Genomic DNA, 27,005 nt, shown 5'->3' on the forward strand with positions numbered 1-27,005 from the left:
AGAAGCATTGCGATGGACTTTGGAGAATAAGTAGCTTTAGAAACTAAGGAAGAGCTTCCTTCTGAGCTAGTAAGAGCAGACCCTGGGTGAAAAGTGTGTGAGTAGCTCAGTGTGATACAAGTATGAGAATGTAGAGGGATTGTGAGAAGAAGAGATGGTGGCTATTTTCCTTGGCTTTATGAACTCCTACTTATCCTTTGAATAGCAGCCTAACCTTCATCTCTAAGAAGCCTTCTTGGTCCAACAGCCTTCCCTGCACACTCCCGTGTGCCTCTCTCCTCCCCTCTGAACTGTGCAGCCCTGATCTGCTTACTTTCATTTTGCCTTTGTTTCCAATGGAAAGTGACTGAGAGCAGGGGAACAAGCTCAGATACTCAGATTTCCAGGCATAGGTTGGAATGAGAAATAAAAACCCGATTGTGCTGGAGAGGGTAGGGAACAGGAAACCACCCTAATGGTGTGCTTATGCCCAAACTCCTTAGACGTCACTGTACTGAAGTCTTTGACCTGCTGCCCAGATCTTCCTTCTGGGATGAAGTATTTGTCATGGCCTATAGAGATTTCTATGAATAGATAGACCTTAGCTGTTGGCCAGTCTCTTCATAGTCTCAAATTGAAGAACCCACCCAAGGCATGGCCTCTCACCCTCCCACAGCCCACTACATCCAGTGGCTGACTGTCAAGATGTATAAAAGACCAGGCCTTTCAACCCAACTTGAGTCTGTTCTAGGCTCCATCTCTCCATCTTCTTAACTCACTGGAGGATTGGTGGTACTCAATCTCCCTAAGCCAAATCCTACTTTCTTCTCTTCCCATCCAGAATCTCTAATAGCTTTCCTTTATTCTGCTGTGTTGGTCTACTTCTAAGATAAGACAACCTGCCACAGCCTCACAGCATTACTGGTCATGGCCACACTTAGGATACGCAGGCAGGTTCAGGTTTTTGGGTTTGTTTTGTTTTTGTAAGAGCACATTATTTGAGAGAAAACATAATTAATGAACATGGTCATCAGTCACCAGACAAAGAATTAGCAAGTTAAAAAAATTAACATCAAGATCTGAAATTATTCTCCATGCAATATTCTGGAGACAATACAGTTATAGGTCTTTTAAAAAGCAATTCTATAACATCAAAAATGGACAATTTTTTTCCTGAACAAGGCTTTTATTCCCAGGAAATTTCTGAAAAGAAGTGTATAATAATTTTGACAGTATTAGCTTGAGAATAAATGTGCATCAAAGTATTCAATATTAGGTGTTCGATACTAGGCAACCAGAAGACTATAGAGCAATTTGCAATGATAATGGTAAAAATCTAAAACACTTACAATTTCAGGTGAAAGAAAGAAAAAAATTAAAGTCTATTATGACTATAACAAACTAAACTCTAAATAGATTTAGAAAACAAACACAAAAGGAGAAAGCTCAAAATGATTCTGGCTAACTCATTTTCTTTTTTCAAATTTTACTTAGTGACATTATATTTTTCATTTTTAAAAATTTGGGTGATAGTTGATTTGCATGATTTTTTTGTATTATTTTATTTTATTTTATTGTGAAAATACCGTATAGAGGGGTTACAATTACATGGGCAAGATAACGAGTATATTTCTTATCAAGCATTGTAGCCTCCTCCTTTGTTTCCCCTTCCCATCCCTTCCCATACCCCCCTCATCCCCCCCCCCGTTCCCCCTACGCGATCCTCCCCCACCCCACCAAAGTTGTAAAGTTTGTTTTTCGACATAATGACTTGTACATCTCATTGTTGCAATGGGTCCACCTGTATCCCTATTTAAACTATTTGTTTTTCCCCTTCCCCTCCACAAATTATACCACATCAAATACAGTGAAAACAGAGGTTATACCATGGTGGAGGGACATACAAAGCAACAAAGAAATCATCTTATAAATACGTTAGAAACAATTGAATGTAAGAAAAAACAATTTGAATACTTACCCTGGGATTCATTTCCCTAACATCAACTTATATGACCTTTTCTGCTTGACTCAGACATACACTGGTTATTGCAAATATGTATGATTTTTATTGTAAAAAATGCTGTACAGAGTAATTACAGTTACATGAGCAAGGTAATGAGTACATTTCCTATTGAGCATTGTTGCCTCCTCCTTTGTTTTCCCCCTACCATCCCTTCCCTCCCACCTCCACAACTACTCCCCCTCCCCGCTGAAGTTGTAAAGTTCATTTTCAACATAGTGTTTTGTACATCTCATTGTTACAATGGGTCAACCTGTATCCTTATTTAAGCATTTTGTTTTTTCCCTTCCCCGCCCCAAATTAGAGAAGTATATATACAAGATGCAGGGTACCACATCAAATACAGTGAAAACAGGGGTTATACCACAGGGGAGGAACATACAAAGCAACAAAAAAAAAATCACATGGTATATGATAAATACATTAGAAACAATAGCAAGAAAAAAAGATATTTGTGTCCCTATCTTGGGGTTCATTTCACTTAGCATCATCTTATATGGTCATAGGTACACAGCTTTTGGCCTTTTCTGCTTGTTTTACACACGTACTCGTTATTGCAAATAAGTTATTGTATGATTTGATAGCTGGTTTTCTTCCAGGACCAAAAGGGAGGATAATAAGGAAGAACAGGAAGCCAGATCTCAATAGCAATCCCACAAAGGGTATGTGACCTTTCCCTCCACAACCTGCTCAGGCAGATGAAGGTTTTGAAGAGGAGAGATATCATTTGGTAGCTGCTCATTGAGACTTGTTTCAAGGAAACAATGAAGTCATAATTCTTATTTATGGTGTATTAGAATAAGCCATGTTCTCCATCTACTGGGGGCAAAAATGTATCACCTTGGCACACAATAGCTCCTGAATGAAAAGTCTATCCCCATTTCCATGAAGTCAACACCACCAGCTTTCTCAAGTCAAGAAGCCCTCTCCCAAATTCCTTTATATTCTGTATCCTAGGCCCCTAATTCTGCCTATGTCATGGCACCTGGCCTATATACACATGTGTTCTAGACCGTTCTTTTGCCATGACAGCCCTCTGCACATAACCATCTATATTATTATCATAGTTTCCCATAACTATTCCTCTGGGCCCTCAACTGCTATAATGATTATTGTTTTGTCTTATAAGATGTAGAAACTGAGGCTCAGAGAAATTAAAAATTCATGTCAAGTTCATACAATTATAAAAGTAGAAGCTCAAATCCCAATACCGTAAATGTGAAACTGTGTGATTCAAACAAATTTTCACATTCTACTTCTTTTTTCAGGGAAGAGCATTTGGGGAAATTTCTGTCTATCATTTGCCAGGGAAAAAAAACACCTCTATAATTCTTGGAGATATGACCTCCTCCTGCTTTTGCAAAGCACTCATATTAAATATGTATTACACTGCTTAGCCTGTCCTGAAAATGAACAACTCACATTTCTTTTCCTTCCTGACACTACATCTCTCTAAATTAGTGACCTTGGCATATGCAGGCTGGAGAGGAAGGGAGAGGAAAGCATAAAGAAGAAAAAAAGATTGTTTGGTGATGAATCTAACTCATGCCCACAGACCCAGAATGGAATGCCTCCTGGAAATGAACTGGGAAGGCTTGGCCAACAGGGCTGTCTGGCTAGTCCCTTCTGCCCAACATGTAGCTTCACAAGATAATTATTGTAAGTTAATCAGCTCTCAGCAAACAAGCTGTGCACTGACAAGCCGGGCAGCCTCAGGTTTGCTTCCAGTGGGCAAGACCATGAGAGCTCTCTGGCTGCCCAGGTAAGTAAGTCAACTGGGGACAGCTGGCTGGATGAGAAATCTCATGGTTTCTCCATGAGAGGACCTGGATCACTAGGATTTCTGGGGGGAGGGTGTTCACACTTGGTGTAGTATAACTCATTATTGCCAGTCCCCAAATCTCAAGAGACACATATCTGGAGCTGGATAATATTCTTTTAAAAATTACATGATTATTATCATTATCTTACCTTTTGCCATTTAACAAAACAATTTGTGAGTACAATGCATCTTGATTAATGTCACCTCTTTCTGGAACTGGATAATGTTCTAAGTCATGGCAGGGATGATATATGTGATTGGCTTTGTTCTAGAAAATAGAGTAGGGTACAGGACATTCAGTGGAGCTAGTTTTATAATTATAAAGAGTCCGGTGGTCTTTGTAATAGATACATGGAAGTCTTCGAAGATCCATCCTTCCTTCTTTTCTTCTTTCTTTCCCTTTTTGCTTCATTCCTTCCTCCTTCATTATCTTCTCCCTCTTTCTCCCTCCCTATTTTCCCTCCCTCTATCCCTCTCTTCCTTCCCATTCTTCCTTCTTCCCTCCCATCCTTCCTTGGTGGTCATACATACATACATACATACATACATATATAATAAACAAGAAAAAATATTTTTTACATTCTGGAGGCTGGAGCACTCAAGAAGAAGAGCCGGTCTTCTGGAGTTAGATAGATGCCTGCTTTCTATTTCATAAATTGGTGATGATATCTTTATTTACTGCATACAGTGCAGAGGAAAGAACTCCCCAAATTGAAGTGTGCAAAGGAATTTAAGCTATTTGTGGACACTGAGTTGTTATGTGACCATAAGCGTGACCATTAACCCCTGTGGTATACAATGGCAAGAATTACACCTATGTTTCTGAAAGGTAGTACGAATAAATGGAAAGAAAGCCCCTCACATGGCAGTGCTCCATCGATGTTAGTTTCTTTCTCTTTTCCCCCATTATTCTCATTGTCCTCAGACTCTCATCATCTTTTAATCCTTGTCAGTAGCATCGTCAGCTGGTACCCGACTTACCAAGCGACCATGAAAATGCCCAACTGCTACTAAATTAGGAGCAATAAGGAACTGGTGGGAAAGTTATTTGGAGGAAGTCAGGTCTTGTCAGCATGTGTCCAGTTCTTGCAGTCCGGCATGCCAGTCATTCTTATGGCCCTCAGATACCCAGAACCTCTCTAAAAAGACCTATTAATGTTCCTCACAGAAGAAGAAAGGAGAGCCGGCTCCTGTAAATGTGGGTCAGGAAACACCAGGGTGGTAATGACTTGGTCTGTTCTGTGTTCTCCGGCCCTCCTTGGCCCTTCCATGAAAGCTCTCTGTCAGGAGCCCTGCCTGGCTGCCGCATGATCGCCCTTTTGTTCTACAAATCCCTAGCTATGACTCACAGGACCGTTTAAGCATGCCTGTCTTTATGTTCCTAAGAGTCTTCCTGACAAGAGCAGACTGTATCACAAGGTATTTGTATTTCTCCTTGACTTCTCTCCCACATCAGCTCGCGACCCGACACCTCAGCTCAGCCCACTTTATAATGTTGGTTAGTCTCTCACTGTTCTTCCTCGCTTGGAGGCCAGGCTGCCCAGCACTGAGGTGCTAGCAGGTCACGGAGAATCATTCATTCCCCCATCCTTCCTCTCGGTCCCTGAGTGAGGCCTTCAAAATAGCACCATCACCAAAGGGAAATCTGCGGAACAAGTATTGGAAAGTGGTACGTAGAAGGAGCATAAAAGGTACTGTAACTGTATTTCAATGACTCCACCTTGTAAAGTTTCTTGTAAGGAAATCACCGGAAAGGATTTAATCATTTTGGTAGTTACTAGACACTCCTGATAGATGCACGTGCATCTAATTATGGCAAATATACAATATTAACTTATTTAACCATTATCATAATGTCATAAAAATAGCAATAACGTCCCATTTTGTAAATAAAGAAACCTAAAGAACAGAGCATGTCTTTGTTTACAGTGCTTGAGTATAAAAGGTCCAGGCAAATGGATTCTGTGGTCTTTACTGCTAATTTTTACACTAGTGTTTGCTCAGTGTACAAAGTCTGATACAACAGAAGAGGAAGGGAGACGGAAAGGAGATGGGGAAGCTTTAGAAATTAGCTACATTTGTTAGTATTCATGGTGATAAGAAGCATGGACCAGAGGATTCTGGAAGCTCAGAGCCTATGGGTTCCAATCCAGTCAATTTCTCACCCCTTAGGACAGGACACAGTACCAGGAGTGGGACAAGAGTTTGCAAAGTTGGCATGAGAATTGGTCAGCCCCTGCATTCTTAGACACCAATGGAGTGTGAGCATGCTTGGTTGGCTTGCATATTAGAACAACTTGTTCTATCTCAAATGACTTCTACTCCTATGTCCCTAAACATGTTGACTTATTCACATTACTTACGTGCATTCTTTTTGATGTTTATATGTTGTTTGGTTATCTTTAAATAGTTGTTCAAAGGGGTTTCAGTTCAGTATGTCAGTTTATGAGTACAATGCATCATGATCAATGAACTTTTTGATGCTGATAAATGACTCACTGTGATACCTTTAAAAATTAAATGGTACTACATATGTTATGATCGAGAAATGTGTCATTACACATTTATTTAATTAAAAAGATGTTTTGAAATTTTGGCACCAAAAAAACCTAGATTCAACCTTTTTGGAAAGCTATCAGGAGCATCTATATAGTACCCAAACAGCTTCAGAGTAGTTTATCTAGAGATTCTCTCCATGAAAATGTTTTGTCATGAAATGACTGAAGAGAGACAATCTTTCCCCAAGAAGATTGATAACCCATATTACTTAATATTAAAAACAAGTACAGTATTTTCACGATAAAAACTATTAGAAACAAGTCAAATATCGAATAGTGAAGAGTTCAATATGTTATGGCCCACCCACTTCATGGAATATTATGTAGCCATTAGAAGTGATGATTTCCAATACAACATTGCTGTTTGTGAAAATGCAATTTGTGAAGATTATTATTAAATAATAATATTTAATAAATTACTCAAAGTGGAAAACAAAGATCACATAAAAAATTACCACTACAAACAGCCAAAATACATTTTTCTATGTAGACAGAGACCTTTGAAAGGTTGTTCCCAAATTAAAACAGGTGTTATGATGATGCGATTAAGGATACTTGTATGTTTACATACTCTTTCCCACATTAAGTATCAATCATTTGATGATTAAAGGACAGGTTTGTCACAGATGAAGCACAGAACACAGTCTGGGAATATACAAGAGTTTAGACAGGAGGTTCATTCTCTAGTCCGGTAAGAGATACTAGGAGTGAAGCTATGGGGGCGGGGGGTGGCTCTAGAGATCAGATATAGCAAGTAAACAACATGAAGAGTATCACTGATGACTGGAAAGTATATCTTAAACTTAACCATATACAACAGTTAAGGCACCAAACCAGGAAGATAATCAGATGTTATACAGAGAGACGCCAGTCAGACATACTTGTGGTAATAGCAACTGGAAGTTAGAATGCCAGTTTGGAGCTTCAGGATAAGGTGTAACTCTGGTCCTCGGTATCTGCATGTGTAGAGAATATTCTACGGTCATAAAGAGATCAGGTGAAAAGAAGCTGTGTAGGTCAGTGTATTATTATTATTACTGGCCCTGACTCATCTTAGTAGAGACCAAACAGAATTCCATATTGGTTTTCTCCTGTCATATGATGGCCACAGAAGACACCAATTCCCCCCTGAAGAGGTTAAAGTATCTAATAACATATAGTTTCAATAAATCAGGAATCCAAGTACAGATTCATTGATTCAAGATCTGTTCAGTTGGTACAACCCACAGTTTGAGACTTCATTTATATCAAGGCTCCTCCTGAAGATAAGCGATTTCCAAGAGCACCCACATGGCTGTTGGGAGGCCTCAGGTCTTCAGCAACCGTTGGCCATTTACATCAGCAATTTGCCATCTGGAACTCTCCTAAAGAGAGAGAAACAGAGCGACAGAGACAGAGACAAGACTGAGAGAAAGACACAGAGACAGAGACAGAGAGACAGAGAAAGAAACTGAGAGAGAAAGAGACAGAGACAGAGAGGGAGAGAGACAGAGACAGAGACAGAGAGACAGAAAGAAACTGAAAGAGAGAGAAAGAGACAAAGAGACAGAGACAGACAGAGGGAGAGAGAAAAAGAGGGGAGAGAGGAGGGATTTTTTATAGCACAATCTCAGACATGACATCTTATCACTTCTGCTCTATTTCATGTCACAGAAGTGAAATGATCAATCCATTCTAAAGGGAAGAAATTAATAAGAGCATGAATAGCAAAAAAAAAAAAAAGTGGAATCTTTGAGGGTGATCTCAAAGGCTGTCTATCATAGTTCTTACACTATCCCCACAGCCATCTTTGACAAATTCAGTCACTACTTCCTCTTTAGAAGAACATGGAGAAGTTGATTTTTTTTTTTAAAGAAAACCACAGACTTGGAAGTCTAGCAAAAAATGTCAGACTTGGAAGGCCTCTTTAAAAGAATTGAACTCAGAAATTGTGAGTGCAGTGTGGCAAATAGGTAGCTAATCTTCCTTCTCATACTTGGTCTGACATAACTAATTTTTCCATTCCTCTTCAACCAGGGTCTGCCATCAGAACCTTGCTCACCACATCCTTCCAGTAGAATATCCCCAACTGATGAGCTCTGTGTTCCGTCACTGCTCCAGTCCAATTCTGTCATTTTGCAATGAAAAACTAACATTCAAAGAGATGAAGCACTTTCCTAAAGTCTTGCACAGCAGGGATTTTCATTTCGGTCTGATACCAATGCCAATGTCTCTTTTTTAATTTCTGCTATCTACCTTTCAGCTCCACTCCTAACAAGTTATTTTACAGACCCATATATTTCCTATGCAGTGCGACTTTAAGAATTGTAACCTTGAGTGGTTTTGTGTGTGTGTGTGTGTGTGTGTGTGTGTGTGTGTATGCACACATGTACCCTCTGCCATATTCTATTCATTAGAAACAAAATGCTAAGTTAACCCACACTTGCAGGTACAAGTAAACATATATGTATTTACATGTATGTGCATTTACATTTTCCTTTATGTAGAAAGTTATTATGTCATTTCCCCTCAACTGGTGAATCCTTATCAGTGTGGATTATAACAAATTCTTCCTGGAATCCAGCATGTGTAGAATGTCCAAGGAGATTACAATATAAAGAACAGGGTTCAAGGCAAAGGACTCACAGATTGAATCCTTCTTCCACCAAATAAGATCTATCTAGCATACAATGTACCATAGACATTTGATGAATGAATGTATGCTCATAAGATCAAATGAATGACATCATTTATTTCCCAGCCATTGGCCATTTAGAAGGTTCCATATCACAAATTTCACCCTTACCTGGGCATGATGAACTTCATGTTTCTCTTACAATCGATTCCTTTTCTAAACCTAAAATATTTTTACACTAAGAGTTTCATTTGCTATCACAATTACAAAAGAGTACTTGCTAAATAGTCTATATTTAAAAGGTCCATACACTACCTAGAAATCTTTTTGCATCGTGCCAGGAGTGTAAGTACAGTGATAAACAAATGGCTGTGCAGTCCCACCACATGTGTTGTTGTTTGGGACCTCATAGATGGCTCAAGAGGCCCTTTAGAGAGCCAGGGGCAGTGCCTGCCAGAAGGAGCCTGGCAAGAGTAATTGGTCTCCTGAACCCTGGGGAGAGATTATTGTAAAGTCTGTGAAATATCAGTTGGATGGGAAGAGGCGTGGTCTAGACAGTGGCAGATGAGAAGCCATTAAAATATTCTTTGGGGAGGCAGTTCTCCCTCCCTGACAGTATGCTCATCACATTGAGTCGTTTACTCACTCATCCAATACCTTTTCAGCACACAGTCGCGTGCTCAATCCTGAACTAGGTTCTGGAGAGGACAAAAAGAATAAGAAGCTATTCTTGTCCATCTAGCAGAGTAATGTGAGAAGGAAAAGCAAACAGGATCCTTCTAACCTGGATAAGGGCTCTGGTAGGGGTGTGTAGAAGATGTTAAAAATCCTGATGAGCAAATGGCTGAAGAAGCCCTCACAGAATGCACAGGAGAGGTCCCACCTGCTCCTCAAGACAAAGAACAGGCCTTTAAGAGCACTCAGAACAGAAGTACCAGGGGTAAAAGCCTGGAGATCAGGATGCGTGTGTAGCTGAAGTATTAAAGACCACTGGGCAATACTGATGGGTATACCAGAAAAAGTGGGAGTGGATGAGAGGTAGGAGGAATGCATGAGTTATGAAAAAGGGCTGAGCCTACCTAAGGCATTTATCCTGAGGATAATAGAAGGAGGTTAAGCAGAAGATGAGCAGCCAGCTCTGGATTTCAGAAAAGTGCATGGATGAGAGTCGTATTCATGGGAAATACAAACTCAATATGCAATGGTCGTCTTAAACTGCTTTGGAGGAAATGCTGAAAAACTGGGTGAGCCCCTGTGTGGGATGATCTCAGAGCTCTGATCTCAAAAGAGATTTTCTGTAATTAAGTTATTATCACCCCTAAGTTCCCATCCCTTTTCTGTTCCTCCTCATCCTTGGGAAACTGCTACCCCGGGAATGAATGTGGAAAAAAAGAAACCAGAAACATGTAATTCTGATGGACAAATTATGCTGCGATTTAAAGCTAATTACCATCCATTTGAATCAAAAACAATAAGAATACACAGTAATTAGTTTTCTCTATCAAGTCTGAAGGGAAGGGGATTTTTCATTGAGGAGTAAAGGTCTCCAGCTTGGTCCTTCCTTGTATATACTAGGACAAGTTTCAGCGTTCTGAGCTATGATGATGTTAGTTACAAAACACAAGAATGAGCTGGTGGGTCACTTCTGTAATCCTAGTTACTCAGGAGGCTGAGACCGGAGAATCAAGATTCAAAGCCAACCCAGGCAGAAAAGTCTCTAAGACTCTTATCTCCAATTAACAAGCAAAAAGCCAGAAGTAGAGGTGGTGTGGTTCAAGTGGTGGAGTTCCTGCTTTGATCGTAAAAGCTAAAGGAGAGAAAGAGGCCCTGAGTTAAAGCCCCAGTAATGGTTAAATAAATAAATATGAAAATAAAATACATGGATTAGTTTGAAGAGCCCTAAGATTTTTCTAACTCTAAAAATCTATTTTTAAGATGTTCTAGACTTTTTAATGGTAAAAGTTCTGTAAGTTATCTTAACTGAGAACATTTTAGGTATAGTGAATGAGAAGTACAAAGGCTCCAGGTTAAAATAAGCCCCTGCAGCTGGTGCCAGGTTAATGGGAAAAGACTAGAAGTGTAGGAGCAGAAGTGATAAAATTAAGGGGAAGAGGACAAGTCTTACTTGCTTAGCAAAGAGAAATCAAGAGTGAGTTCTAGTTTCTGAAAGACTGAAAAAAATCAAGTAGTATGAGGGGAAAAGAAAAATCAAGAGCTCTGTTTCAAAGAAGATAGTTGCTTGTGGCTCACATTTATAATCTTAGCTACTAAGGAAGGCTAAAATTTGGAGGATCACAAGTTGAGGCCAAAAAAAAAAAGTCTGCTAGACTTTGTCTCCAAAGTAGTCATCAAAAATCAGGGGTAGAGGCATGGTTCATGTGGTAGAGAACCAGCCTCATAAGTGAAAGGCCCTATATTTAAGCCTCACTACTGCTAAAGTTTAAAAAAAAATCAAGCCAGACACCGGTGTGGCTCATGTCTGTAATCCTAGCTACTCAGGAGGCTGAGATCTGAGGATCGTGGTTTAAAGCCAGCACAGGCAGAAAAGTCTGTGAGACTTTTATCTCCAATTAACCACCTGAAAACGGGAAGCAGCACTGTGGCTCAAGTGGTAGAGGGTTCACCTTGAGCTGAAGAGCTCAGGGACAGTGCCAAGGCCCAGAATTCACGCCGCACAACAAACCAAAAAAAGAAAAAAAACAACTTCTGTGTTTCAGCCTTATATATAAGCATAAGATAGATATTTACTAGATACTTAAAATGGTCTGTGGATAGTTGATACCTTGTATCTCATGGAAGAGGTTAGGAAAAAAGATAGAAGATTGTGTTAAAATAAGTACAGAGCGAAGAGATGGTAGAAAATCATGGGCAATCTTTAGAAAAGGGATAAAGGATCAAGAAACACTTATCAAGAAAGAGTGGCCCACTAAGGAGAAGAAAATCCTGGGCACACTACCTTGGAAGCCAAGAGAACAATTCGGAGGAAGGGAGGTGTAGATAACTTAGTCTTAATGTCTAAGCATTTAAGAGTAGTGCCGACAGTGTTCGTGGATTTTTGACATGTCATAATTTGATGACGCGGACACATGTAGTTTCTACAGATTGTTTTGAAGGAATGGCAATGGAGCATGAATAGTCCAGGTAAAAAGAGAATTGGTTTCTGAATTGTATGTGTCTTGTAGCTTTTGAAAACTATTCAACTTACATTTATAATGTAACTTACTCAATTTTGTTTGCCTTTTTTTTCCTTTTTGCCAGTCCTGGGGCTTGAACTGTGAGCCTAGGTGCTATCCATGAACTTCTTTTGCACAAGGCCAGCACTCTGCCACTTGAGCCATAGTACCACTTCTGGCTTTTTTTTTTTTTTGGTAGTTTATTGGAGATAAGAGTCTCATAGGCTTTCTGGCTTCAAACAGTGATCCTCAGAGCTCAGCCTACTGAGTAGCTAGAATTACAGGCCTGAGCCATCAGCACCACATTTGAAACATTTTTAAACATCAGTTTTTCCAAAATTAAAAAAAAATCCTAGATGCTTTTAAACAAAAAGGAATTGATAGGAAAAAATGGAGAAAACAAGAATGACTAGACAATTCTTATCTGGGTTTTTTTTTTTTTTGAAAGAGAAGGAAATATAGGATGAATGGGAGAGGTAGGTTGGGATGACTGTCATTTTTATGGACGGGAGGTTGGGCAGCATATTTGCTTACGGATGACAATAACAGAGAGAGAAGAGATGTCATAGGGACTTAGGGAAGGCACACCACCACAGACACAAAATCCTATAGAAGGAAAGGAAGTAAGCTCTGGTGCTCAAGTCAGAGGGTTGGTCTCAGAAAAAATGAACAGTTCTTGAAATTCAATAAAAGGTTGAGCCTATAAGTCAAGATGCAAATAGATAAGTAAATCTGCAGTGAGAATACATAAATATATTTCTCTTCTTTCAGGTAAGAGGCAAAGTAATTGGCTGGGAATAAGGAGAGCTGACAGGAGAGGGAGTTTGAAAAATAAGATGACTTGATTATGATTGTTTTCAGTAAGAGAACTGATTGAGTAAAAATAACATGGCCAGGTTACCAGCCAAAATAGAGGTCCTGCTAGAGGGCCCCTATTAGTGGCCACAGAAATTTGAGGGGACACCAGTTAGCACAGTTAAGTGGTTTTTATTTCTTTCTATCCCACCATCCGTGACCCTACAGTAGGGAGGAAAAAGGCAAGGCTGGACCCAAGGCTTGCGTTTTGCTGGTTGAAAAATGATAGCAGAGAGGAAGGGCCATGGAAGGTTTCCAAGATGATGATGATTGCTGTAGATCCCGAGTGCAGAGTATAGAAGAGACCTGCAAAGGGGCAGGGTGTGAAAAAGAATAGAATAAATAGATGAGCAATTCAGAAGGGGTCAGAAAATGAATGGGGTTGGGATTTAGAGAAGGTCTGCCACTTTTTTTTTTTTAAACATCCTTGGGTAAGTGTTTATCACCTAGGTTCTCAAGCTCAGTTTTCCTCATTTGTGAAACAGGAATGCTAACTCTACTTCTTAGAGCTGATGCCATGCAAATATGTTAATTGTCAAGAATAGTTAATATTTGCAAAGTGGTATAATACTGGCCTACAGTATTTACTAAGAATTTACTTATTTGGGAAGATGGATGCTTTATAGCCCACCCTTTTTCTCTCTCCTTCTCTCCTTCCCCCTCTTCTTCCCTCTGTCTCTGTCTCTCTTTCTCTCTCTTCATGATGTCAAACATCTTTATAAAAAGGGAAGATTTATTCTGGATGCTGGGAGCTCACACTTTTAATCTTAGCTACTTAGGAGGCTGAGAATGGTCAGAATGGTCAGAAAAGTTCATGCGGCTCCATCTCAAAGGAAGAATCTGAGTGTGGTAGCATGTGTCTATCATGCCAGCTATGGCAAAAAGAAAGAAAAACTGAAAGACTGCAGTCCGGGTGCATGCTCAGACAAGAAATGAGACCCTATCTCAAAAAGAAAAAAGAAAAAAGGTGCCAAAATGGGCTGGAGTCATGACCAGTAATAGTCATGCCTGTCAAGGTTCTGAGTTCAAAGCACAATATTGCCAAAAAGGAAGATGTGTGCAACAGCTAGATTGTTTTTCTACCCAATTTAGAAGAGATCTGGATTATACCAATACTTGAGTGTTTATCTAAACATCTGGCCTAGTATAACCACATGCTAAAACATTATGAATAACTACCTTTGTTTCTGATGACTATGGGGGGGATATGAGACTAGAAATGGGAGATGGGACCATGTCCCTTAATTTCAGGTATAAACCCAAATTTTATCCAAAAAAAACCTCTTTCGTGGTTGAACTATATTGCTCAAATCAGCAAGTTCATCCTCATTGGCCTGAATTGTCAATGAGTTAAATTACACTTCCTGATATATGTCCTAAGACACTTGGAGAAAATTGCAATACCATAATCACATTCCAAGGAGCAATCGAAACCAATACCGATACTAAATTTATTACCTCCTCTCATGCTTGCCATCTTTCCTGCATTTCCTTTCATTGTGGATCAATCTATCTCTTAGGTTAAAAAATAAAAAAGCACTGATGCTTCATCTTTTCTCCTCTTTCTCTTTCTCTCTCTTTCTGTCATACACACACACACACACACACACACACACACACACACACACCTTTTACACCTGATTCTCTGCCAATTCTAGTTCTCCTCATTCCTAGCTTCTCAGTAGCCTATTTAGTACCTCCCAGCTCCATGCCCATGGCACACATGAGCTCATCCTGACCCCCTGACTATTGACTGTTCTCCACCAATCTCCACATATTCTTCCTAAGTTTCCTTCTATCTGGACCACCTCCAGTGGTATTTGATCTTAATTGCTTTGAGCCATAGACTCTTTGAGAATAAAGTTCTGGGCAGTCTCCCAAGAATGTAAAGCTTGTATACAGGAAAGCACAATGATGGGCTGGGGATGTGGCTAGCAAACACTGGCCTGGGCAAGTATCAGAAATGACAGTTTTCATAGATTTCTCTCCTAAAAACTCCAAGATGGGGACTCTCCATTGTTGTTCAAACTTCATCAAAACCTTGCCCTGGATTTTATTTTCAGACCCAACTCTATATCCATAACTCAAACACATCAGATGGAGAATCTTACCCACAGCGTATCTCTCTCTGTACTCCCAGAGCGTAGCATGGTGACCAGTGCTGAGAAGACTTAATAAGTATATTAGGCAGGGGGAGGAAAGGAAGGAATGAGGGATGTTTTTATATGCTCTTATATTCAAAAGACAACATTTCCAAGAAGAACATGGGCAATGGCAAACATCTTCGGCAAATACTAATAACAACTTTACAAATCCCACTAATCTTCCTCTCCTCAGCTCTGCTCATGAGATCGATATCGGAATCTATTAGTTTAGTGCCTTCCACCTCCACTCTCCAACCTCTATTTCCCCAGAGACACTGATTTTTTTCAGCTTATTAAAGTCATACTTCCAATTTCTCATTCTAAAATGCTCACACAACTATGTGGCTGAGAGAAAGGTTCTAGAACAAGAAAGCCAAAGATGTACATCTTAACTTTATCCTTGATTCGTTGTGTGGCATAAGGAACATCATTCAATTCCTCTGAGCCCTATTTTCCTCACATGATAACAATAAACATAATATCTGTATCTAAAATACAGTATTCTTGGTTAACTGATTAGCATGTTACCTGGCACATAGGTAGTGATTAATATATGTTATTTGTTTGGGCCTAAGGCAAGATACTAAGGTAAGAAATAAAAAAGCACTGGTGCTTCATCTTTTTCTTCTCTCTCTTTATCTCTCTTTCTCTTTCTGTCACACACACACACACACACACACACACACACACACACACACACCCTTTCACACCTGATTGTCTGCCAGTTCTAGTTCTCATTCCTAGCTTCTCAGTAGCCTCTTTGGTACCTCTCAGTTCCATGCCCATAGCATTACATTAGCTCACCCCGACCCCTTGATTATTGACTGTTCTCCACCAATCTCCATATAGTCTTCCTGTTTCCTTCCATCTGGACCACCTTCAGTCATAGTTGATCTTAATTATTTTGAGCTAAATCATTAATTAGCCAAATCATTAATCCAGAGTTCAGTGGAATTGCTGGGGATGATATTCATTGAGCACTTATTAATGTGCTTGGTTATGTAAAGTCCATTGTCTAATCTTTGTGAGTTCCCAACTCATTCTTGTAGTCATCCCTTTTAAATATGAGGCTGCAATGTCCCACACAGGTATCTAAGTTATAGAGAAAGTAGCTCACTGGGTTGGGACAAACAGTCTCCATGCAGTATAATGTACTAAAGTGCCCTACTGCTTGTGAGTAAACCCAACAACAGGTCCTTTCTTGGAAAAATCACTTTGCTCCTGCTTTTCCCTAATGCCTAGGTGCTGTGTCATAGGATGCTGAATCAACCTGAGAGACTAAATGCCTCCACACAGTCTGCAGAATCCTTAACAAAGGATGGCTTGAAGGAACATGTCTTTTTGATTATTTGTATTTTTCAGTTATTATGTATTATATTACATATAATATAATATTATTATATATTTTGGTTATCATTTTTCAGTTATTTATTTTACCAAACAATAAATAATATTTCTTTTTTTAAAAAAACATCATATTCACCTTGGGATTCATGGTTTCACTTATAGACTCCAGAGGTTCAAAGGGATTTTAGTAGACTATCCAGAACCCTATAGAATAATCAAAGGGCAAGTGTTTGAAAAGACTGATTTTATAACAATTTCATGTCTTCTGGGATAGAGGACTGACACACACATAGGGAGCTGATGCTCTGGAATAATTGTTCACTCAAAAATGAGAATTTGTTGACAGGGTTGAAATAACCATCACCCTCCAATTATGTCACTTCTTAGAATCATGATGAGGAAACAGACCCTAAACATCAGAGCATAGGTATGGAAAGAAAGAGGATGCAGGGAGGCTAAAAGATCTTAAAACATGTCCTTGTGAATTTTGCAATGATCAGTGATTGCAATGACTGTAGGAGGGAAAAAGAGCTTTTGTGAATAGTGTATTAATCACTTCCAACGTGTTCAGTTTTGAAGATCATGAAGAAGAGATGGAAAGGAGGATATGTCACCATAGGATCAAAGGTGACAATGCTGCAGAGATGTCTAGAGAAGCAACTAAGCAAACTTCCAAGGAGATCACTGGCTCTCCCGGTTTATTCCTTCATCTAATGGTTAAGCAACATTGATTGTACATCTGGCCTTCCCAGTAGCTGACTCTCCCTCAAGTACATGTTTGAGCTTTAAGTTCTGCAGTCTCTTAGGATGCTTCCTGATCCATCTTGTGCTCATTCTCTCTCTATTTTTTTGAGTCCTGCATCTATGGTCCCCCTTTCCTCTCTGACAGCCATGGCACTGAGTCGTACTTTCCTGAATGAAGTAAATGTCTGTGCCAGTCAATGCACAATTGTCGTTTGTGACCTTCCTGAGGTTTCCTGTTTCCTCCTAATGCATTAGAAGAACAAATCAATAAAGTCTGTGTCCCAGTACCTTGGGTAACTGCCATCTTCATGGTTACATCACTACCCAGGGCAACTGTGGAGCAGTGGAACGCTTAACCCCATGAGGAGTGAGAAGACTGGGTTGGGCTTATTGCTGCCTTACACAGAGACAGCGAAATTGCTCCTGGCTCCCATGGAGGCACAAAGCGTCCTCACCATGTGGCGATTTGTATTCAGCAGCAGCCCATTCCCTTGGCACTGGGTGGATGGGGCCCCAGGAGAGAGTTAAGGAAGACGGAAAGAGCTGTTGTCCTTGACAAGGAAACAACGACTGATGTGTCTGCTTTCTCACCGTCTATAAACGGGGATGAGAATGAGATGAAAAGTTCCGGCAGGAAGCCAACGTGTGACTTACAACACTGAGCAACCGGCCTGGCACATAAGAAAACCCATGTCCCATCTCTCAAGAAATGAGTTACTTGAATATGTGAAAGCTTCTCCATTGATAACCAGAATCTACACATCAAAGCCGTAGCATGCCAATATTGCTCATTACAAATATAAGAAGGAATAAGGAACCTTCTTCATTTTATATCCGAGGTAATGCCTCATACTTTACGTTCATTCTCTTTCTTAATCTTCACAATGTCTATGTAAAATAAATATGATTATCCCTAGTTGGTAGATGGAAAAGACTGAGACTGAGAAGTTGAGAAAGTTGATTATAATGACACAGTTAAAGTAAGATGTGGAACCAGGATTCAAACCTAACTCTGTCTGACTCTAAAACATTTAATTTTCTATTGTGCCACATTGGCTGATACACAATGACAAGGTAGGATTTTCTTGGGGCATAAGTTCAATTGAGGTATGGTCTGGAATGGGTCTGGTTAATTCTCTAGATAAAAGCCTTCTGGGATATACGAAGTTAGACCAGGCCTCCTGTTCCATCAGTGCTAAGAATAGAGCACGCATGCTCAGCCCTCCAGCCCTGCAGACTTCATTCAGGAATCCCTGCTATCTCATGTTCTGTCTTCGACTGTGTATATGGAATGGAGCCCCCAAATGACCAAGGTTTTCACAGGCAGAGTGAAGCCAAACTAAGATAATGGAGTGGGGAATCAAGACCAGATAATGACATATGTCTCTGATACCCGTGCTCACTTCTCCCTACAAGCTGGGAAAGTGAAGCTGGGGAAGGCCAAGGTCAGGTATCAAATCAAACCAGACATTATGTCCAGGATAAGAAAGCGAATGTAATAAAAATAAACTGTGGATAGATTTAAGAGCAGGGTTGTCAGTGAGATGAGACAGTTGGTGATGAGACAAGTTAAGGGAACTAGAAAGGAGGTACTGTACTACTAGAAACCTGATAAGTTCCCTGAATAGTTTATGACCATGCCAGGCTTCTCTGTAGGTGGCACACCTGCTTTGCAAGTACACCTTACATCTTAAAGACAAAGTGTATTAAACCTAATATCTGGGAGTCCCATCCTCCCTTTTGTAGCATGGCTGAGACTTTAAAGGGAAGGCACACCCCGTTAACTTAACATTTAGGCCATTTCTGTGAAAGGTCAGGCCTGCTATCTATCCCCCGCGAAGGTCAGTTCAGTTCACTCTATTCCAATGCCATCCCTCTGCCTTTAGGCAACTCTCGGAGGGAATAAATGCCATTATTCCGAAAGGATATCACGCAAGATTATGAGGACAGGCAATAATAACTACAACAACAAAGCCATATTTTCTCTTAGACTAATATCTGAGAGCTCACTTTGAATCACCAGCATGCTCCTGTCGTAAGGGCATCATAGAACTTGGATGTTTATCCATTGAGCACAACCAGGTCATTTTTCTGCAAAATGAGAACAGATTCTAGGTCTGATCTGATAATTTCATGATGTTGCATTGATCTTTGGACTCCTTTAATTCAATCATTTTTCAGCTGTTTTCCTTATGCTCTAGTAAGAACAACTAGACATAGGTACCTCCCAGATAGACAGATGATTTATTTTATTAAATTTTTTAAGAGTTGTAATGCTTTTCTGAGCTATGATAAAACATGCTACCAGGGTCTTGGGGGTGAAAATAGGACCGTAAACATTCCATCACTGTGAACTTACCTTGCTGAAATGAGAGATCCATAGACATTTTTGTTTCCAGTCTCTCCTCTTTTACTTTGCTCACTCCAGTTGGGTGAAGTGAGCTTCATCTGGTATTTTATGATTTGAGTGGTTAACTCTTCTGATTCTGAATAAAGAACTATACTTCATTCTGACAATTTGTACCCTGCAGGCTTTCCTCATGAGTAGTTCCTTTCCAGCCCTTTTTGGAGAATGATGGCAAAAGTCTATTTATTCAGCACTCCTCATGGATGAAGGCACTTCCAACCTATAAATATAACAAATTTAGTTTTTACAGGGTTACTAATGCCTTAGAATGATAAATAAGTGGATTGGTTGCCTGCTACTGTGGGATTACTACAAAAGATCCCAAGACCTTGGAATAAATGAAGAATATTTTATTACACCAAAAACTTAACCAAATAATAATAACGACAGAGAGAATACTAAATTCTTTGTTTGTTACAGACTTCCTTACTAAAAAGAAAACAAGCTAAAGTGGACCTTACCTTCAAACTATAATATTTGAAGGATTTATAATCACTGTACTTAAAATTGGAGTTGAATATCCTAAGCATAAAGACTCAGATAAAAGATCCTATTTGTGCTTTGAATATTAAATATTTCTCTTTTTTTCTTAATTTTATCGTAAAGGTGATGTACACAATGGTTACAATTATATGTCAGTAATGAGTACATTTCTTTTTTTACTTTTTTTATTTTTGCCAGTCATGGGGCTTGAACTCTAGGCCTGGGCGCTGTCCCTCAGCTCTTAAGCTCAAAACTAGCACACTACCACTTGAGCCACAGCACCACTTCTGGCTTTTTCTGCTTATGTCGTGCTGAGGAATTGAACCGAGGGCCTCATGCATGCAAGGCAAGCACTCTACCACTGAGCCACCTTCCCAGACCCTGATGAGTACATTTCTTTTTGGAAAATGTCTCCCCTTCCCTCATTCTCCCCCAGCTGTTCCTCTTCTGACCCCCCAGACTCCCCTAAGTTGCAAAGCTCATTTCCAATATTAGTGTCTAGTGAATGGGTTCACCATTTGTCCCTCCCCAAATCAGATAGACTTATATACAAAACAAAAGGTACAGAACTCGCAGTGACAAAAGGGAATAAACCAAAGAAAAAATGAAAGGAAAGAAAAAATAAGATTCACAAACAGTACAATTTAAAAAAAAAAACCCTCTTGTTTCCAGAGAGCTTCCTTATGACCCAGCAATCCCATTCCTGGGCATTTACCCAAATTACTATAAACAAGGCCATCCTAAAGCCACCAGCACAACCATGTTTATTATAGTATTCTTTACTATAGCTAAGATATAGAATCAACCCAGATGCCCCTCAGTGGCTGAATGAATCAAGAAAATGTGGTATATGTACACACTGGAATTCTATGCTTCCATCAGAAAGAATGACATTGCCCCATTTGTAAGGAAATGGAAAGACTTGGAAAACATTATACTAAGTGAAGTAAGCCAGGCCCAAAGAAACTTAGGATGCATGGTTTTCCTCATTTGTAATTGTTAGAATGTGCCTATAAATCTACAGTAAACTCAATGGATAATACAAGTCAAATAATTTCTCTTGGACATGATTAATTAAACTTCACTCTAAACATTCACACAACTCACAAGAACTCAATAACTATGTTCATATGACCATATAAAATGATGCTTATCAAAATGAACTCTAAGAAATGGAATATTTCTTAATTGATCATTTACCACATGACTATAGGTGAATTTAAGTTGTTACACTGGGATATTCAAAGTAATGCAAAAATAAATAACACATTATCCTTATCATTCAATCATGACTGTGAATCTTTAAAGTATCTATACATGTCAGATATTTAGAGTGAGATTTATGTGGGTTAAATTTTCTCTCTGGTCTGTACTAGTTGAGGATGCTTGGAAAATCTGTTCTGCTAGAAAGAAAAAATAAAAAAATAATTACTTCCTAAGGTTAGAGTGAAATATATACAACACATATGTCAAGATTCAACAATATACTCCAATTTCTGTTACTTACAAATAATGCCTGTATTAATTAATTTATTAATTTCCCCCTTCCTTAGGGGAGAGTTTAAAAATTTTTTTAAGGTTTAGGAGAAAAAGTATTTATATAGCTGAAGAATTAGCAGGTCCAGGAATTATATCACCAGCTTTCTTCAAAGAGAAATGAGAAAGCTATACAGAGTGTTTTCATGAATAAAAACCCAAAGTAAAAATAGTTTTGAGTCTTCGCCAGGTACCCATGGATCATGTCCTAGTTCCCCAGAAGGCTGAGGTCTGAGGATCATGGTTTGAAGACAGTCCAAGCAGGAGGATCTGTGAGGACACCAAAATGCCAAAAATGAAGGTGTGGCTCAAGTGGTAGAGCACCAACTTTGAGAGAGGAAAAAACCTAAAGGCCACATACACACACACACACACACACACACACACACACACACACACACACACAATAGTTTTGTGTCTTGGGTAAGTTGGAAAAGGACACAATTGCCACCAAGGAGTTATGTGACACTTTCATGTATTTACTTAGGATAAAAAGGACACAAGAATATTTAAGTGTTTATTACCACCTGCTGTATACACTTTTTTCAATTAACTTCAAAAATCCTTAGATGTGGGTATTGTTACTATCTCAATAGACTCAAAAAGTCAATATAATTAGTTAAGCAGAGACAAGTATAAGTGGAGCTCTATGTTATACTCCGCATCCAACTCATTCATTAGGCCTTTGGGAAAAACAATTTTCTGGAACCTTCTGATCACTCAAACATCAGATGATACTGGACTGAAATAGAATAGTAGCTCCTTCCTTAGCCCTCCACTTCTGGGAGAGGAGGAATGGAATGTGTGGATAGACAGATTCACAGATTGATCAGTGAAAAGATAGGAAGATATGTGGAAATACAATGGTTGAATATAAGGGTCGTGGAATATCATTAACACATGAAAGAGCTGAAAAAATAGGAAATTAAAAATAATTTCTGGTGCCACAATGTCTCGTCACATCTGGTAGCATTAATGAAGACAACCATAGAAAGAAGGAACAAGTTCCTTTAAAAGGGAGAAGAATTTAACACTGGGAGTCAGAATAAAATTTAATAGGAATTAACTGCTAGAATACTGCTAAATGCAAATATTCTCATTAACTGTCTATAGCTCCATGGACAGATGAACCACTCTGTCTTGAGGCTAGGTTTTTCTGTTAGGGAAGGACAGGAAGATTGGTCCTATACCATGAGGGAGAAATCTGAGCCTGGAGTCTCATAGACCCCACCATCCTACCAGTCTCTGGATTTGGAAGGAAAAAAAAAAATCAATTAGTGAAGGGAGTGGGGAAGAAAAAAACAAATTCTTCAAATGTTTAACAAGCAAAAAAAAATATCATTTACCTCTTTAAAGTGTGTGTTGGAATCATTTGAAAATAGCTGTCAGATCATGCTGTCTGACGATTCTGTAGGTGTCTTTCACTTGCATGAAAAGATGCTGAAGGTCTGTGCTTCAGGTCCAATTCCAATGCGACCTCCTCTTTGAAACCATTCCTGTGTGTAGACTTCACTGAATCAACTTAGGTCAACTGAGGATGCATCCCAGAACTTCCCTCCCTGTGTTGTTATTCAAAGGTGGCATTAATTACAAGAGACATCCTACCTGATTTTGGAAGGTTGAATGGAAGCAACATATTCATGTTACATGCGGATGGTCAATGGAGAACATCAGTAATGCAATCACTTGCTTTACTCTTTCACCACTTACCTGCTGGCTTGCTGTGTAGAGCAGGAAGAACAGTGCCAACTTCAACTTGATTGGATCTTCCTTCAGTTTTGCTTACTCCAGGGTGGCATGGGGGTTTGGCTTCTCTGTGAAAGGCATCACTTCCTGCCATGTAATTCTAATACCATCGAAGTTAAAAGCAATGAAAGACTGAGGCACAATCCAGCTCTGTAGGCTCCAATCTGTCCTTGCTTTACCCTACTTGGCACCAATCCTTGTTACTCAATTGGCTGCCCTATTGACTTCAGCTTCCAGAAACAGTGGCAAAGGTGATCAGGATGAGGCCAACGGTGCCCAGCCCCAGGCAATCAGTACCCTTCTGCCTAGTTTTTCTTTTTAAGTTTTACTGAAACACAGTCATATCTGTTTATGAAGGAATTGTCTAGATCACTTCTCTAGTCTAAAGACTGTACATATCACAAATCTATACCTTTTCTTATCTGGTCTTTTGCAAGGTCTGGTTCATGACAAAGGCATTGTAGCCATTCAGAGACTGCTAAATCAACTCCCCAAAGCAAATCTCTCAATGTATCTGTGTGTATACAAAACACATACATATATATGTGTATATATGTATGAACACATACATATTATATACATATTATATACATACTATATACATATTATATACACATTATATCTATATATATATCTTATCTATATTATACATATGGTAATATATTATATATAAATATTTTCAAGTTTTTTTATTTCTCTGATCCAATCCAATCACACAGTATCTATCCTATGCAATACCTGCCAAGCAGGTATTGAATCGAAAGCCTCCCTTCCGTATGTTGCCACCGTATTTTACAATTATATCACTTGCCATGTTGACTTCTAGTTGGTTTGTTTCCCTAGTCATGCAGTCTCTTTTACCAAGCAATAAAATTGTAGAAAGTCCCCCCTCCCCTTTCTCCAAATGGTGTTTGATAAAGAATAACTAACTAGATGAGTAAGTAAATTAGTAAGCAAGTGAATGAATGCGTAAGCATAGGGGGAAAAAGAGGGGGGTGTTTCTCATTCCTTCTCCCAGCCTTTCCAACTTTGTAAATCCCCATGGCCACATCCCAACATGCAGAGCCATGCTTTGGCAGTTTATCTGGGTCTTGCTCTCAGCCCTGGTGTGGATCCAGCCAGAGAAACGTGACAGGCCATGGAGCCCCTCTGAGGGCCATGTTGTATTCTATGACTTGGCAGGGACCAAGGCCAGTTCTGAGGAAGCAGTGCTCTGCCGTGACAGTGGTGCATTTGGTGGCAAACAGCCCTAAAGTCACTGTATGTAGGTGGCTGTCTGCCATGGCTGCTGAAGGGCTGCTGGCAGGTGGAAAGCACCTGGACTTTGTCAAGCAACTTCATGTTGATGGCCTCAGTTGGAATGTTAGCTCTGTGACAGCTAAGGACATAGAAGATATAGGATTGAGATTTGCCCATGACCTTGGCCAAGTTTGATGACACCTTGTGTTTATCTTTCCACCTGCCAGGCTCTGAAGGGCTGTGATTTGGTGACTAAGAACTCAGCATTGCCAGGCATTAGTAGCTCAGGCCTATAATCCTATTTACTCAGGAGGCTGAGATCTAAGGATCATGGTTTGAAGCCAGCCTGAGCACACACATCTGAAAGACTCTTATCTCCAATGGACCAGCAAACTGCTGAGCCCTGAGTTCAAGCCCTGGTAGAAGTACAAACAAAAAAGAAATCAATTTCAAGCTGATGGACTTTGATGCCTGCTTGCAGAGCTTTTCTCCATCCAAGGTCTTAAACATGACCATTCTAGAGAAGAGGCTAGGGCATGGTAATCTGGACTCACTATGCCTTCAATTCTATTGTACAGATAAATGAATATGAGCAGTATCAACTGAGCATTTAAGTGCCAAAGTTTCTCCTGAGCATTTTAAATGTATCACGAAATTAGAATTTGTGTCTACTCCTCTTAGAAACTGAAGCACACGTACACGAGTGTGTGTTAGAAGGTTCTCCATAGAGAATAGGAAAAGTCTATTGAAATCATATATTAAGATTTTTGCTTTTCTAATCGTATGTAGCTCTTCTGATGTTTGCATGTCTCCATTGTGAATTTTTAGTAACAATGAGAACAGTAATACTCAGTATCTATCATATACCAGACACTGTGCTAAACATTCATTTCATCTTCTAACTATCTTCCATAATGGGTATTGTCCCTATGCTACTGTAGAAGAAACTCAGGGTCAGAGAGGCTTACTGACTTGACTGAGGACACACAGCAAGATCACATTCAAACTCATACCTCTCTGACTCCAAAGCTAATGTTACTTTATCTGTGTTGAGCCAACTTCTGTAGCAGTGGAAATGCATGAGATATGAGCATACCCCAAATGCCTTCATGATAATTTTATGAGCAAAGTATTTGTTAGCATCTTAGGAGATAGATAGGATTACAATGCATAACTACTTTCCAGTGCGACATCGCTTGCCTGTAGCCCAAGAGGAAGATTGTTTATTGAATCAGTGTCAAAACTCAGAGGAAAGATGAGTGGCAATGGCTCATGCCTGTAATCCTAACTACTCAGGAGGCTGAGATCTAAGAATCATGGTTCAGTGCTAGCACAGGCAAGAAAGTCCATGAGACTCTTATCTCCAACAAACTACTCAGAAAAAAAAAAGACTGAAAGTGATACTGTGGCTCAAGTGGTAAAGTGCTAGCCTTGAGCAAAAGAAGCACAAGGTCAGTTCCCAGGCCCTGAGTTCAAGCCTCAGGATCAACAGAAAAAAAAAGTCAGAGGGGCTTATGGATCCATATCTGCATTTTTGCTGGTGAAGACACAGAGCCTAGAGAAAAGGGCTGCTTACTCAAGTTCACACTGAGGTGGTACTTAAATCTTAGTCTCTCTTTCAGGTCATCTCTTTGCCCCTGATTGCCTTGCATCTATCCTGCCCCCAAATTTTAATTGAGCGTGGATGTATGTGCATGCACATGCGTATGTTTGTGTGCATGTGTGTGTGGTGCAGAAAGAAAAGGATTGTGGGAGAAAGCTGGCAGGGAGAAGAGGTTGGGGAAGAAAGGCTGAAAGACAAGACTCTTTTTTTTTCCTGCCAGATAGATTGTTTGAAATGTCAGGACAAGAAAGGCAACATCTCAGTGATAACCTCTGGTGATGGACTGAAGCACAGCCAGACCTTGGAGGGCTTTCCTGTGGCTTTGTGCCACTCCCTTGCAAACCTCAGAATCAAGAAAACACAGCTAATGAATGCCCTGGTGCTTTGGAGGTAGCAGAGACAAAGCAATTGTGTCACGGTGAGCTGGAGCTGAAGGCTGCCACTCCATTTCCTTTCCCATGGGAAATGGGAGCATCACCAGCTTTGGAGAAGCCTGGGTCCCTCTGTGTCTGTCTTTCTGCTTGTTCTTCTCCAAATACATTTATAATCTAATGATTCTTCTTCTCCTGACATTGGTTGAAGTGATCTCTCTCTCTCTCTCTCTCTCTCTCTCTCTCTCTCTCTCTCTCACACACACACACACACACACACACACACACACACACACACACACACACACCTGTATTCCAATCAGCAAGAATTTGTCAGGGTAGGCAGGAAGAGGATATGAAGAAG

Source organism: Dipodomys spectabilis, unplaced genomic scaffold, assembly GCF_019054845.1.
Source record: "Dipodomys spectabilis isolate Male_0828 unplaced genomic scaffold, ASM1905484v1 ptg000006l, whole genome shotgun sequence".
Lineage (NCBI taxonomy): Eukaryota > Metazoa > Chordata > Mammalia > Rodentia > Heteromyidae > Dipodomys > Dipodomys spectabilis.